Source organism: Stomoxys calcitrans, chromosome 2 (genome assembly GCF_963082655.1).
Source record: "Stomoxys calcitrans chromosome 2, idStoCalc2.1, whole genome shotgun sequence".
Taxonomy (NCBI): domain Eukaryota; kingdom Metazoa; phylum Arthropoda; class Insecta; order Diptera; family Muscidae; genus Stomoxys; species Stomoxys calcitrans.
In genome coordinates, this window is record NC_081553.1 from 159,762,391 (window position 1) to 159,778,523 (window position 16,133).

The 16,133-nt window shown below is 36.9% G+C and overlaps 1 protein-coding gene across 2 annotated transcripts in view; it reads right to left on the reverse strand.

The window, feature by feature from the left end:
* The window catches only part of LOC106090267 (calcium/calmodulin-dependent protein kinase kinase 1), a 76,704-nt gene extending 61,612 nt beyond the window's left edge, over nt 1-15,092 (reverse strand). For both annotated transcript variants that reach the window (XM_013256404.2, XM_013256403.2), the window contains exon 1: nt 14,639-15,092. The gene's annotated coding sequence lies outside the window, so the exon portion shown is untranslated. The remainder of the gene's footprint in view (nt 1-14,638) is intronic.
* Between the last annotated feature and the right edge of the window lie 1,041 nt (nt 15,093-16,133).

Sequence of the window (16,133 nt, forward strand, 5' to 3'; positions counted from 1 at the left end):
TTATGTCTTCGTAGAGCAAATTCAAGCAGGGCATCAAATAATTGTCATACGACTTATTATCCTCCAGACAGGTTTGGATGCGATCAATGCCGTCCATGATTGTATGTATGGACTCCAAAAGTAGAGAACTTGCATCTTTACATAATGATTTCATAGGTTTCATTGCAATTTTGCAGCAGTTCTGAAGTTCCGTATTACAGGATTGAATGAACTCGTCCAACGTTCTACACCCCTCCTTATATAGTTGAGAATCATTTACTGATCGTAGATTATGTTTAATGTGCGCCGTCCACCAATCATACTCGACTGTATTGTTAATCAGTGATTCATTAAGCTGATTTATTGCCCATTCGAAGTGATTATCGAAACTTTCAACCAAGTTTCGAAATTCTTCGCCCAAAGTCTCGATTTTGCTTATGTTGCCACCGACATCCAAGAACTTGTCACTCAACAAATTTAGAGTGTATAGTGTGTAAGTTCTGAATTTGGCCAATAATGTTTTTGTGTCTTTTGATATTTTTGGTGTATTTTCAAACAAACTCTGCACAAAATCATCCAGAAACACTTCAAATTCAGTAAACAAACGCCACAAAATGTCTGTAAATCCAGCATGAAAATCCCGATTTTTCTGAATTGTGTTATTCAAGCCCGAAACTTGTGCTTTTACTGCTCCATATTGCCTTTTCGCCATAACTCCCTTGGAGAAAGTCGTTATTTTATGGTCTTCGACCAATAAAACAAGCGCCATCAAAATTAGGAGCGAAATGCTAGTGCGAAATAGTCCGGCACACATTATTAACTGTTTCAATTCCATTCAGAAATTGATTCTCATTAACTATCGCCGGTTTTCAACAATATGTCTTATCAATTTCAATATGAGCTAAGAGTTCACAGAACTTAATCAATTCTACAACTAAAACTCAGCGATTCCTTTAATATAGAAAAAGTATGCACATATGTATGTAAACAAATATACATGTAAATGAAATATCAAATATGAACAAAAACAACAACTGGATTGATAGGTTACAAATTAATGACTACATATGATGTTATTTTACCGAATTTTTTAACATTATTCACACACGAACGTGAGCAACATTTTTAAAGGCCTAATTCTAGAATTAGCATTCTGACTTTTGCGTCAAGTCAACTTTTCGACACAATTGTTATAGCCTCAACTATACTATAATCAATTTATTAGTTATAATTAAAAATAACAAAAACCCTTAACAGATTAAGCACTTGCGAATAAGGCAATCAACTTACATGATGGGTTTTCCAACAAGAGGTGTTATTTTGAATCACCCGGTATGTGGTAGCTGTCACTTTTGAATCTTATATTCTTTGACGTTTGACAAGTAAAACCTATGCCATCATTAACAAGCAAAAAGTTCGGTCGGGCCGAACTTTGGATACCCACCACCTCGGGTATATATGCAAACCACCTTTCGTCAAAATGCGATAAAAATTGGGTACTTTATGCCCCATAGCAGCTATATCGAAATATGTTTCGATTTGGACCAAATACTAATAAGTACAAGTCATTGTTCAATTGTGTATAACAAAATATTGATCTTTTTAGTTGCTATATCTAAAAATAAACCGATCTGAAACATATACGACACGGATGTCGAAAAGCCCAACATAAGTCACTGTGTCAAATTTCAGTGAAATCGGATTATAAATTCGCCTTTTATGGGGCCAAGACTTTAAATCGAGATATCGGCCTATATGGTAGCTATATCCAAATCTGGACCGATTTGGGCCAAGCTGCAGAAAAATGCAACACAACTCACTGTCCCAAATTTCAACGAAATCGGACAATAAATGCGCCTTTTATGGGCCCAAAACCTTAAATCGAGAGATCGGTCTATATATGGCAGCTATATCCAAATCTGGACCGATCTGAGCCAAATTGAAAAAGAATGTCGAAGGGCCCAACACAACTCACTGTCCCTAATTTCGGCGACATCGGACAATAAATGCGCCTTTTATGGGCCCTAGACCTTAAATCGAGAGATCGATCTATATGGAAGCTATATCCAAATCTGGACCGATCTGGGCCTAATTGAAGAAGGATGTCGAAGTGCCTAACACAACTCACTGTCTCAAATTTCAGGTAAATCGGATAATAAATGTGGCTTTTGTGGGCCTAAGACTCTAAATCGGCGGATCGGTCTATATGGGGATATATACCAAGATATAGTCCAAGATATAGCCCATCTTCTATCTTAACCTGCTTATGGACAAGAAAAAGAATCTCTGCAAAGTTTCATCTAAATATCTCTATTTTAAAAGACTGTAACGTGATTTCATCAGACAGACGGACGGACATGGCCAGCTCGTCTTAGATTTTTACGCTGATCAAGAATATATATATTCCATAGGCTCGAAAATGGATATTTCGATGTGTTGCAAACGGAATGACAAAATGAATATACCCCCATCCTTCGGTGGTGGGTATAAAAATGGAATGGCCTTGGAATTATTAAAATACACTACGAAGTGGTGAAAAACTTGCATTCACATTTCGCATCAAAATCGAAAAATCATCTTGATTGATGAGGCAGTAAAAACTGATGAGCAGTAAAAGACCAACCAAAATTCGATTTAAAAAAAAAAATAAGTTACAACATAAAAATGCGTAACGGACCTACTTACAACACTAATCAGTCCAAACCGAAGAGTGCAAAAACTGAAAGGAATACGAGGTGCCCACTTATAGTGAAGGAAGCTCGAGATGCCTACGATCGAAATGTCAAATATTTCAGATAGTGTGGTTTTTTCTTTTTTGGATATTCTGTTTTTTTTTTTTTATTTTGATTGTAGTCATCGAGAGCTTCCTTCACCAAAAGTGGGTACCCCGCATCGCTCTTAGTTTTTGCACAATATCTCAAATACTGCGGTCTTTTTGGATAACCCGCTTTTTGATTTAGATCCTAGGCATCGAGAGCTACCTTCACTATTAGTTTTTGTCATCTTCGGTTTGGACTTTTTACAGTGGTAGGTCCGTCCGTTTTGGAATTTTTTACATTGTTACTTAATTTTTTACAAAATTCGAAATGTTTGTGGTCCATTTATTTCCGAATATTTTTCTTGATTTTATTTAGAAACTTTTCTGGTAAATTGTTGCATAGATCTGCTAAGCTTGTAACAGAGCGTTGCTAAGTGAATTGGTTTGTGTCTCTGCTAGTTAGAGTTAACTTTATCTTCACGGAATTGGTGGAAATGGCCCTCATCAGTCAAGATGGTTTTTCAACTTCGATGCGAACGGTGACTGCAAGTTTTTCACTACTTTTGAGGTGAATTTTATGTGAGTGAAGAAAAATTCCGAATTTAACTTGTTGAGACACAAACCACTCGCCTCACAGCCCTCTTTACTGGCATCTTTATGGCTTCCAATAACTGTGCTAAGTATGGTCTAAATCGGCTCATAACCTGATATAGCTGCCATATAAACCGACCATAGGTCTTGACTTCTAGAGCTACTAGAGAGCGCAATTCTTATCCGATTTGTCTGAAATTTTGCATGAAGCGTTCTGGTATAACTTCCAACAACTGTGCCAAGTATAGTCTATATCAGTTCATAGCCTGATATAGTCGTCATAGAAAACCGATCTCCCGAATACACTTCTTGAGCCTCTATAGGGCGCAATTCTTCTTCGATTTGGACGAAATTTAGCATGAAGTGTTTTATTTTGACTTCCAACAACTGTACTAAGTATGGTCTAAATCAGTCTATATTCTGTATAGCCGCCATATAAACCGATCTTCCGATTAGACTTCTAGGACCTCTAGAGGGCGAAATTCTTATCCAATATGGTTGAAACACTGTAAAGCATATTTACAAATAATTTATTGTTACGAAAAAAATATTTTTTTATCAAAACTTAATTTCAAACACCGCAAAAAGATATTTAGTACAATCAATATCCATAATAGGCACTAACAACATAAAGAAGATTTTAAAACTGCCTGGTCCAGTTTTAAAATTCGAAAAAAATTTAAATTCTGAAGTCGATGAGACCGGCCTCAAACCACAGTTTATGAAGCCTAGTTTCTAATCCATGTACGAAATTTGGGGAAAACTTGGAAAAAATCAGCCACAATATTCGAAAAATTAATTTGCGTTGACCACAGTTCAAAAATGGAAATACTTAAGTCGATGAAACCCCCTGAAATGACAGCTCATGAAGTCTAGTTTCCAATCCACATCAGCTTATATTCCAAATAATCGTTGCACCATCGAATTTTTCGAATTATTTGAACCATACTTGGTAGAAGTTAAAACAAAACACTTCATGCTAAATTTTAGCTAAAGCGAATTCAAGATCCATGATCGGTTTATATGGAAGCTATATCAGATCATCAACCGATTAGACACTTGGCACAGTGGTTTGAAGTCCAAATAAAACACCTGGTACAAAGTTGCAGGCGAATCGGATAGGAATTGCGCCTTCTAGAGCCCCAAGTAGTCAAGATCCTGGATCGGTTTATATGGGAGCTATGCGAGGAATTATTACAGGATTATACATCCCTTGTGTTGCAATCTGCCAACTGACAGCTCTATTGTAAAGCTTGACATTTTTGGATTATACCTACTCAGAAGGTTTTGATTACGAACGCTATTTGTGTTGTGAACTGTAACTTAAAAGATTCATCTCGCCCAAAAAATTAAATTAATTCGTGAACATTTTCGTGCGATTATTTTTTACAACTTTCGACGTGAATTAACTCAACAACAGTGAATCGATGAAATTAATTGAATTTTTGGCGATGAAGCTCCGTCAAGGAGCAGTATTTATCGATGGCATGGTAAATTCAAACGAGGTCGTAGTTTACTCCAAGACAAATTTCGTGAAGGTCGTCCAATATCAGTTGTTGTTTCAAAAACCATTGATGCTGTGCGCCAACTGATATTGCAAGATCGTCATGTGACCTATCGTGAGATTGAGACAACCTTAGGCATTGTTGGGACCAGCATACATTCAATATTGCATGGCCATTTGACCGTCCAAAAAACTTGTTCGCGTTAGATCCCACACAATTTGACAATCGCTCAAAAAAAGGCTCGCGTCGATTGGTCGAAAGAACTACGATCGCGATGCTTCGAAACAGGTCCATAACATCGTGACGTGATCGTGGATTTACGCGTATGAGCCCGAAAGTAAACAGCAGTCGACTGTTTGCATGTTTTTTTTTTTTTTTTGGAAAGACTGGACATATCGCAATCGTACCACTAGAATAACGCTGAACTGTCAATTCTGAGTGGTACAGCACCATTTGTTTGCCAGTTGTCTTCCAAGAAATCAGGAAAACCAACCGCCGAAGACGGATCGCTCTTCACCACGACAATGCGAGCTCTCAAACATCGACTCAAACAACTGAATTTTTGAGCACTCAAATCATAAAATTGATGAGTCATCCGCCGTATAGTCCAGACTTGGCACCGAATGACTTCTTTTTATTCCCCTACGTAAAAAATAAAAGAGACGTTTATCGACACCTGAAGAAGCGGTTGATGCGTTCAGAATGCATGTTTTGAAGATACCTTGATCAGAGTCTATATGTCGTAATAGGTAATATTTTGAAAACCAATAAAAAGATTTTCCATGATTAATATTCGTTTTTTTTTTTGTTGTTATCTAATACCGAAATATAAAAAGCAACAATCGTATCAAAACATGGACCGATTTAACCCATTTACAATCCTAACCAACCCTCAACAATAGGAAGTATTCAGAATTTCAAGCGCCTAGCTTTATTCTTTCGAAAGTTTGCGTGCTTTCGACAGACGGGCAAGGCTAAATCTACTTAGAATGTCAAGATGATTAAGAATATATATACCTCAATGTGTCTCAGATCAATATTTCGATGTGTTACAAACGGAATGACGAAATTAGGACACCCCCATCCTATGGTGAAGGATATAAAAATAAAATAAAGAAAGAAAAGATTTTTTAACGCCTCGAGGTAGTTGGCTTGCTGTACCAGTCTGTTTATGTGCAATGATTGATAAACGTATGTGCAATATTGTAAACGACATCATGACGTACAGGAGGGTTAATCAAGACCCTGCGTCATCATTACAAAGGCCCAGCAACGAATTAGTCGATGAACTTTATAAGTACAATATTATATCTGTGATTGAAAAAAGACGACTCAAAACTGACGCGGAAAAACCTAATCTACAAAATTAACTGCACGGGAAATTAAACTGATAGCTGCCATCAAAGTTGTGTAGGAACAACGAAAAACAAACTTAAAACAGGGTTAGCGGTACAGAAATCTGATTTGAAATCAAGACACAACAATTCAACTCAAAAAACAGTATTAGCGAGCCACTGTGCGGAGAGAAAACACACACCTAACTTGGATAATGCAGAGATATTACAAAGTGAGGACAATTATAGCATGCGTTTCACATTAGAAATGCTTCACAACATAAACGTACCGCAAGAAAAGAGAATAAACTTTAAGACTGATGTAGAGAACTGTGCATATTAAAAATAAGAGAAAAATGACTTGTTAGTTCAATATAAAATGCTGTGTTTGTAAGACGTTTGATTATTGTAACTCTGAACGCTTTTGTTTATCTGAAATATGTGTGAATTTGTGTTTAACTCATTTATATTCGTATTGCTTAGTGTCTAACCTGATGATGCCGACCGAAGGAAGGCGAAATATTCTTTTGAAAAATAAATAAAAAAAACACAACATTGACCTCGAGCTTAATTATTCATCAAAAAGTTAAAGTTAGAATTAACAGAATGGCCCACTTTCCAATAACTAAACCACTTATAGTGAAGGAAGCTCTCGATGCCTAGAATCTAAATGCCAAATATCTCAAATAGTATGGTCCTGCTTTTTGATTTAGATCCTAGGCATCGAGAGCTTCCTTCACTATAAGTGGGCACCCTGCATTCCTCTTAGTTTGTGTCTTCGGTTTCTTAGTGTTGTAGGTCGGTCTGCTACGCAATTTTTACATTGTTACCTAATTTTTTAAAAATATTCGAAATTTTTGTGGTCCATTTAGTAGCCTTTTTGTTGCTTTTTCCGAATTTTTTTTCTTGATTTTATTTAGAAACTTTTCTATTAAATTGATTAAATTCTAGATCTGCTGAGTTCGTAACAGAGCGCTGCTAAGTGAATTAGTTTGTGTCTTTGCTAGTTAAAGTCAACTTTATCTTCACGGACATAACGGAAATGCGCCTCATCAGTCAAGATGGTTTTTCTACTTCGATTCGAACTGTGACTGCAAGTTTTGCACCACTTTTGTAGTGAGTTTTATGTGATTGAAGATAAATTCCGAATTTAACTACTGGCGACACAAACCACTGGTGTAACTGCCCCCTATTACTAGCATTACAAGAACACTGTAAAGAATCGTCATTAGTCAAGGTTTTTTATCTCGATTCGAACTGTGACTGCAAGTTTTTCACCTCTTTTGAAGTGAATTTTATGTACGTGAAGATAAATTTCGAATTTAACTAGTGGAGACACAAACCACTTGCGTAACTGCCCTCTGTTACTAGCATTACAAAAACACTGTAAAACATTTCTCATCGACCCATGTATTTCAATTTTTGCATAGTGGACCAGACATTTTTCAAATCTTTGTTGTTCTAGGTACCTATTGTGGATATGGACGGTACCACATCTTATAGATACACCCTATTATTCTCTAGATGTTATTTATGCTCTTTTGGTGGTGTTTGAAATTTAGTTTTCACAAAAAAATTTTTTTTTTTTAGTCATAAATTGTGTGGAAAAATGCTTTACAGTGTTCTGCTAATGCCAGTAACAGAGGGCAGTTACGCCATAGGTTTGTGTCTCCACGAGTTAAATTCGAAATTTATCTTCACTCACATAAAATTCACTAGAAAAATGGTGAAATAATTGCAGTCAATTGCATGTCCATGAAGATAAAGTTAACTTTAACACAAACCAATTCACTTAGCAGCAGTTTTTTTACGTGCTTAGCAGATCTATGCTAACAATTTAACAGAAAAGTTTCTAAATAAACCGGAAAAAAACACCAGAAAAAACAACAAAAAAGGGCAACTAAATGGAACACAAACATTTCGAATTTTGTAAAAAATTACGTAAAAATGTAAAAATTGCATCACGGATGTAAAAATTGCATAAAAATTCCAAACCGAATACTGCAAAAACTAACAGGAATGCGGAAGGAAGCTCTCGATGCCTAGGATCTAAAACAAAATGCAGAATATCCAAAAAGCAGCAGTATTTGAGAATTAACAGATGGGCCACTATGCAAAAACTTTGAGGTATGCGGGGTACCCGCTTATAGTGAAGGAAGCTCTCTATGCCTACTATAAAAAAGGAGAATATCCAACAAGAAAAAAGAATGTTGACCGTGATTGCGCCTCAAAAGGCCCATCCGCTTAGTCCAATTTTGGTATACTCTTTCCAACATTTCGCCCGGTATCTTACGAATAAATGCTTCAATGTTGTCTTCCAATGCGTCAATTGAAGAGGGCTTATCTGTACAGACATAAGCTTTAACATAGCCACCCAAAAAATAGTCAAAGGCGATAAATCGCACGATCTAGGTAGCCAATTGGTAGGTCCCGAACGTGAAACAAAATGTTCACCGAACTCGTCTCTCAATAAGTCCATTGTTAGGAGTGCTGTGTGGTATGTGGCACCGTCTTGTTGAGACCACATATCATGCAAGTCAAGCTCTTGCATTTTGGGCAAAAAAGAAGTTGGAATCATTTCAAGGTAGGGCTCACCATTCACAGTTACGTGAAGTCCAAGGATGCCACCAGCCCATAAACCACAACAAACTGTGACTTTTTCTGAATGCATTAGTAACTCTTGCAATGCTTCTAGCTGATCTTCACTCCAAAATCGACAGTTCTGCTTATTTTCGTTCCCATTGAGCTACAACTGAGCTTGGTCGTAAAATTGAAGAAGCGTAAAATTGCAGAGCACGCTTGAAAAAGAAATTGTTGCGCTTTGTTTGTTTGTTAGATGGTTTGTCTGTTCCGCATAGACTCAAAACGGATGAACTGATTTTCATAAAATTTTCACAGATGGTAGAGTTTGGGCCCCCGATGAAAATGGGAAAACAAACGCCAGATATCGGAGATGCGTTACCCGATTTAAGCGAAATTTTGTATGCCACCTCATGATACCCCAAAAACACGAAATTGGTATAAAATTTGTGTGTCCAATAACCCGGGGGGACGCCCCATCCCAAAACACCACCCGGACGGAAATGTTTACCGATTTGGACAATATGGGTATCAAATGAAAGGTGTTTAAGAGTAGAGTACGAACTTTATATACAAATTTCGCCCAAAGGGGGATCCCCCACCCCAAAAAACCCCCCAACAGGACTCTTTCACCGCTTTGGCCAAAATGAGTATCAAATGAAAGGTCTTTAAAAGTAGAGTACAAATCTGACATAAAAATTAGTTCCTTGGTGTCTGAGGGGAATCCCCAATCCCCCGAACGGACTTATTTACCAATTAGTACAATATGGCTATGGAAAGGTATTTAAAAGTAGAGTACAAATCTGACATAAAATGTGTCTGAGAGTCCTCCCCACCCCCAAAACACCCCCGCAGGGCATATTTACCAATTGAGACAATATGGATATCAAATGAAAGCTATTTAAAAGTACAGTAAGAATCAAATACAAAAATGTATTCCTTGGAATCTGAGACATATCCCGCCCCCCAAAACCCGCCAGCAGGGCTTTTATACCAATTGGGACAATATAGATATCAAATGAAAAGTGTTTCGAATTTGAGTGCACATCTGTTATAAAAATTTGGTCCAAGGTGTCTACGGAAACTCACCAACCCCAAAACCCCTTAAACGGGCGTGAATGTCCACCGTCATAAAATGGGTATCAAATGAAAGGTATTTGGAAGTTGACTACAAATCTGGTATACATACTTGGGATAGAGTCTCGGACCGGCCCACTCACTCAATACCCTTCAATAGGACGTGTGGTTCGAGTTGGATAATATGTGAATTACCAGAAAGGTCTATGTCAGTAGAGTTCGAATCTAATGTTGATATAAGGATTCGAGAATCTAGGTCATGTCCAGTCGTCCTGCCGTTCAACAGTATATCGCGACAATAAAGGACTAAATAAATTGTCTTTTGGGTCTTAGCGTCAGGGCGAGCGACCCTCTCCTCCGCCAAAATGTCATGTGGGACGACCGAGAATATATTGTACTCAAATGAAAGGATGTGTTAGAGGGCAATCAATATCCCCCTATCCTACCCAAAAAAAGGAATTAAAAATAATATATGAAGGCCGATCAGGATAGAATAGGACAGCAATACAAGGTCTTTGGTAGTAGAGTAAATTTTTTACCTTCATATTGGGATAGACACAAGAGGACTTTAAAGAGGTATCCCAAGGGGTAGCTTTGAAATATGATTTTGTATGTAGGTAACCAAAAAAACAATAAAATAATAATTAGTTTCGATATGTACGAGACCTGTTGCCCTGAATATCTCGATAGCCACTTTCACAATGCTTGACATTATAGGACCAAACGAAATCGTGCTCTGGCACAATGCTGATATTATTTCAGTGTCCGTCCCTTAAACTCCCTTCAAATCGGCCATGTTTGCCTACTATGGCAAAAAGGGGCACAAATGATAGGTTATTTGAAAGTAAAAAACGAATTTGATACCCAATTTTGGGGCCAAGTATTTGGGGCTCGTCTCACCCCATAAACTCCCCCTAAATCAATGGCAATTGGGGCTCAAAAAAAGAAATTTGGGATGCTGATATTTTTTCAAGGCTAAGTGCGTGGGTGGCCGCCCCAACCTCAATACCCCCCAAACAGGACATATTTGTGGATTATGGCAAGAAGGGGCTCAAATCTGGTATCTGTTTTATGGCCAAGTGTTTCAGGGACGTCTCACCTCATACACTTCCTCTATACCATACATATATACCTTGACATTCTAAGTAGATTTATCCCTGTCCGTCCGTCTGTTTGTCGGTAAAGTTCGAAGGGATAAAGCTAGGCGCTTAAAACATTGAATATTTCCTATTGTTGAGGGTTGGTTGGGATTGTAAATGGGCTATACCGGTTTATGGTTTTGATATAGCTCCCATATAAACCGTTCCTGGATTTTGACTTCTTAAGGCTCTATTGGGCACATTTCTTACCGATTCGGCTGAAACTTTGCACCAGGTGTTTTATTTTGACTTCCATCTGTGTAGCACGATCTTCCAGATGGAAATACCAGAGTTCCGTCAATCCAAGACAGTTCTTCTAACAGCAGTGTCTCGCCCTCGACCTCAAGTATCCAATGGAATATTTCTTCTTTTCCTTCCAGGTTTCCTATAGATGATATGACCTGCTACTATCCTCTATCCATTCTTCCATAGCCTTAAGTCTCATAGCCGTTGTGGCTGCCTCATACTTAATCTGTATGTCTATGGGTCGGACATCTATATATACCGATTTCGGATCTTGACTTCTTGAGCCGCTAGAGGTCGGGCGCAATTAATATCCGATTTGGATAAACTTTTGCATGTAGTGTTTTGGTTTGACCATCAACAACTATGCCTAGTACGGTCCAAATCGGTTCGTAACCTGATATACCTCCCATGTAAACCGAATTCGGATCTTGACTTCTTGATCCTCCAGAGGCCGAAATTAATATTCGGTTTAGCTGAAATTTTGCATGAAGTGTTTTGGTTTAGCCATCAACAACTGTGCCTAGTACAGTCCAAATCGGTTCATTACCTGATATAGCTCCCATATAAACCGATCTCGAAATATTCCACGAATTATGTTGTTGTGACTTCCAATAACTTGTCAAGTATGGTCTAAGTCAGTTCGCAATCTGATAAGGCTCCCATATAAACTGATCTTCCGATTATACTTCTTGAGCCTCTAGAGGGAATAATTCTTAGCCGATTTGTCAGGAATTTTGCACATCGACTTCTTCTATGATCTTTAATCTACGTTTTAAATATGGTTCGGCCCGGAAGAAATTAGCACGATTTTTTAAAATTGGATTTTTAAACCGCAATTTTGGAACAGTGAGCCCTTAAATAAATATATTCAGGGATCCGTTCATGAATTGAATTAGTATTTATATATTTTATATAGAATATGTGATAGTGGTCCAATCCCAATGAATTCATTGTCATCTATGCGTTCAAAATTATGCCTCATCGACTTTTGCAAATGCCGTATCTTATTGTATTATAGGTCTTTGGTACTATATAGTCCAAATCACGATTAAACGATTATTACTATCTGTATTCGCATGATATCAAAAACCATCGAGGAAAACTTTGCACTGAAAGTTTATCCAGAATATATGACTTGCACTGGATGAGATAAAAATAAAGTGCAAATCACGATTAATATTTTCTTATTATCTGTTATTGCATGTTATCGATAACTTACTAGTACAATTTTGCATTGATATTTTATATAGAACATCTGACTTCCACTGGATAGAACTAAAAAAAAAAATTCAGCAATTATGTCCCTGTTTAGGATGTACATTTATTTGCGCCATTGGATTATTAATCCAATTAATCGAAATTATATATTATGGGATATTTTATCCTTCAAATATTTTTCTAGTCTTTATGTCGAATTTAAAAAGGGCGCAATTCATATGTTTTTAGCTTTTTTAAAGTCAAAACGTTCAATCAATTAAACGTCCTAATTATTCGATTATTTGTTTATTTGAAAAATGTATCATTTTCAATTGTTCGATTATTTAAAATATCACGAATAATCGATTTGTGGAATAACGAGTGTTTTTTATACAATACAGTGCAATTTATCCAGTCCAACTTGTCGATGGTTAACTTTCCAGTGCTCCTAATTTTCTTTGAATGTATAATGTTGGTAAAACGGACCCTATATCGCTGTCCATTTTTTACAACTTAAAAAGTTGCATATCCTTGCCTTCCCGTGACACACATCCTTAAGCGGTTTGGCAGTCAGTAGAAAATATTTTTGTCCAAGAAATTAATTAAATTTTTTATAAAAAGTCTTTCAAAATAGTATCATCGGGTTTTGATTGAGAATATTCACTTGTAATTGGGGATTTTTGGGGAAAAGGGACGGAAAAATTTTGGCAACCCTGGTTCTGGCTTATTTACGATCCGACAGAAGCCGTTGCACAACTCCTACAGAGCAAAAATTGATGCCAACGTGCAGGATGTGTACTCCCGCTTCGCATCCACAGGTTGCAAAAAGTGGTATGCTCCATACAGACTAATGCAAGGCCATAGGCCGGGCGGCACCGGCACTTGCACAAATACTGAATGCCTATGATACTCGATATGACAAGGCGGGTTATTGGCGCCTCCAAATAACCAACGGACACCGTGTTCTCCACGTCCACCGTAGGATGCTCCATATACGGAGTAGCTGCAACTGCAGTCGCAAACAGTCAGTGGCATCGAGTGGAGTCTCAGTGAGAGGCCAACCGGCACCGGCTCTTGCTTTTATGTATACTGAACGACTATGATACTCGATATGACAAAGCAAGTTATTGGCGCCTTTAAATAACAAATGGCCATAACATTCCCGCGAAGATCGGTCCTTTGGACCGGAACAAGCTTGCCCATATATGGAGTTTGCCGAGGATCGCCACCTCCACACACAGATGTGGTTACAGCAACAACAAAAACCATATATCATTACACAGCCGCGGTTGAAGTCCCAAAGTTTTGCCAATGGCTCTCTTGCAGATGTATAGGGCAAGAGTTGCCCACTGCAGTAGCCTCTACATATCGGGATCGACCAGGATGCCTCGTGTCCAAGCATTGGTTTCCTTCCGCAAACGAGCACAAATTAATATAACAAATAAAGTACAAACGCATTAAAATCATTTTTCCATACATCATCTTGTCCAATACCACAGATAATAAAAGCTTGTTTTGTGTCTTATCAAACTACGTGTTAAAGGTTTCTGTAAGGCCGGCCACTCACATATAAATCCACTTGTTCACAACGGTTTGCTGGAGCTAAGCTCACAAATTTACACATTATTTCCTAAAGTTCTTGTGTACGTACAAAAGAATTTGGAATGGGGTGTTTGCCCATCACTGGTTTTAAAATACATTAAACGAGCAAGGCAAAGTTCTGTCAAAATTAAAGAAATGTATATATAGAAATAATTTTTTATTGATATATATTTATTCATTTTATTTTATGTTTGTAGATCATTTGAACACAATTTCCACTTTCATAACTTCAGTCGCCTTAATTAAATGAACTTTCCTGTGTTGCTCCTTTTCTTTTTCAGCTGGCATGCTACGGCAGAACCCCCCAAACACTCCAATTCAGTTGCAGGTGAGTTGGGCGCTTTATAAAGCCAATAACTTAAACACAAAAACACAGAAGCTCTATCCATACATAGTTCGCAAAGTTTTTCACATTGCGCTAGGCCATGCGAAGGGTGTTCGTTCACACACGTATATATATATACATATGTATATATATATACATATGTATATATATATACATATGTATATATATATACATAGGTATATAAATTTGCTTTTTTGGCAGCTTTGTGATGCTGTTTATATTATTATGCTAAAACCCCGCTGCCCTACCGACCGAAACACAAAAAACTTTTTTTATTTACTCACATGCACGACGAATGCCACTAACTCTGCCTTATTGTAGATGATTGCTTACAAAATAACCGTCACAATTTACAACATTCCTGCAACGAATATCTCGGGTTTGGAGGCACTATTAATAAATATTTTGACCACCACTTAGCGCTGTCTCACATTAGAGTAGAGAAATTTGACCAAAATTTCTGTATGCCAAGGAAATAAAGTTAATATGTATGATAAAAGCGATTAACATATTTTTCTTGGTATATCTGCTTAGCAGTTATTTCACTATACACATCATACGCAGTGGCATACAGTATAGCGTGTTAAAATTGCATTAGCTTTCAAAATAAACTTGGTTTGTAAGTTTTTTTATTTTGGGAGGTAGATGCTTAATAACGGAATAACGACTCTTTCTATCGTTTGTTAACGAATTCCTCTCGCCCGCTAACTGCACCAACCTTTGTTTCGTTTTGAACTGAAACGTGAAGAGAATCTACTGTTGAGTTGTAAATCAAAGCTCGTATGTAGAGTCCCACTCTCTCTCTCTCTCATACAATTTAAATGAAGCGCATGTTGTTTTGACAACATAGTTCACGAGACAAGGAATCAGGGATGATAAATGATGTTAGCACAAAGGTATTAAAAATAAGTTAAAAAAGTACTCTTTGTATCCAAAAGGTATCATTTTATTTACCCTATAGACTGGTACTATGCTCTTTTTTCACAGTTGAAAACATATGTTTTTCGCTATTTTTTGAAACACTTGGTTTGTTTTATTTAACAAGCAGCCGTTGAAGAACTCCATCGGATCAATGTACAACCGGCTGCCATGAGTTAGTATTCTATTCTGCTTTCGGAATAGTCGCTGAAATGTTTGTTTGTTTCACGAGAGAAATTTGAATAAATGTATATATATATATATATATATATATATATATATATATATATATATATATATATATATATATATATATAGATATATATATATATATATATATATAGATATATATATCTTGGAACCAAAAAACATCCCATTTTCCTCTCTATTAATAGTGTACTACGTTTTTTTCGTTTCGTCGACGATTTTTTTATGTAGTTTGATAGCATTCCGATTCAAAAGCTGAACAGTACGCTCAGTTTTATGGATAAATAAAACGCTCCGCTAAATGCTTGGTACTTTAAACGTTGGCAGCACTGGCACACATACAAAATAATCAAATATCAACAAAACAAACAAAATTGGTACTTTTAAATAAATGTTTCTCGAAGTTTAAAAATGTGATTTCATTAAAATCCTAAGCAATTTTTGTATATTAGAACGTTAGATCATTGAATAAATGTCTTGTTCTTTCTCTTCTAGTTTTAAATTGGATTAGATAGAATGATAACACCATACATTTTAATAAACTGCGCCTATAAGCGGCGATAACATTAGCCGCTTAGCTAATCAGGGATAGCATTTTGTTCCATATAAACTAATGGCTGATACTATGTTCGTTTCTCAGCATTAAACATCAAT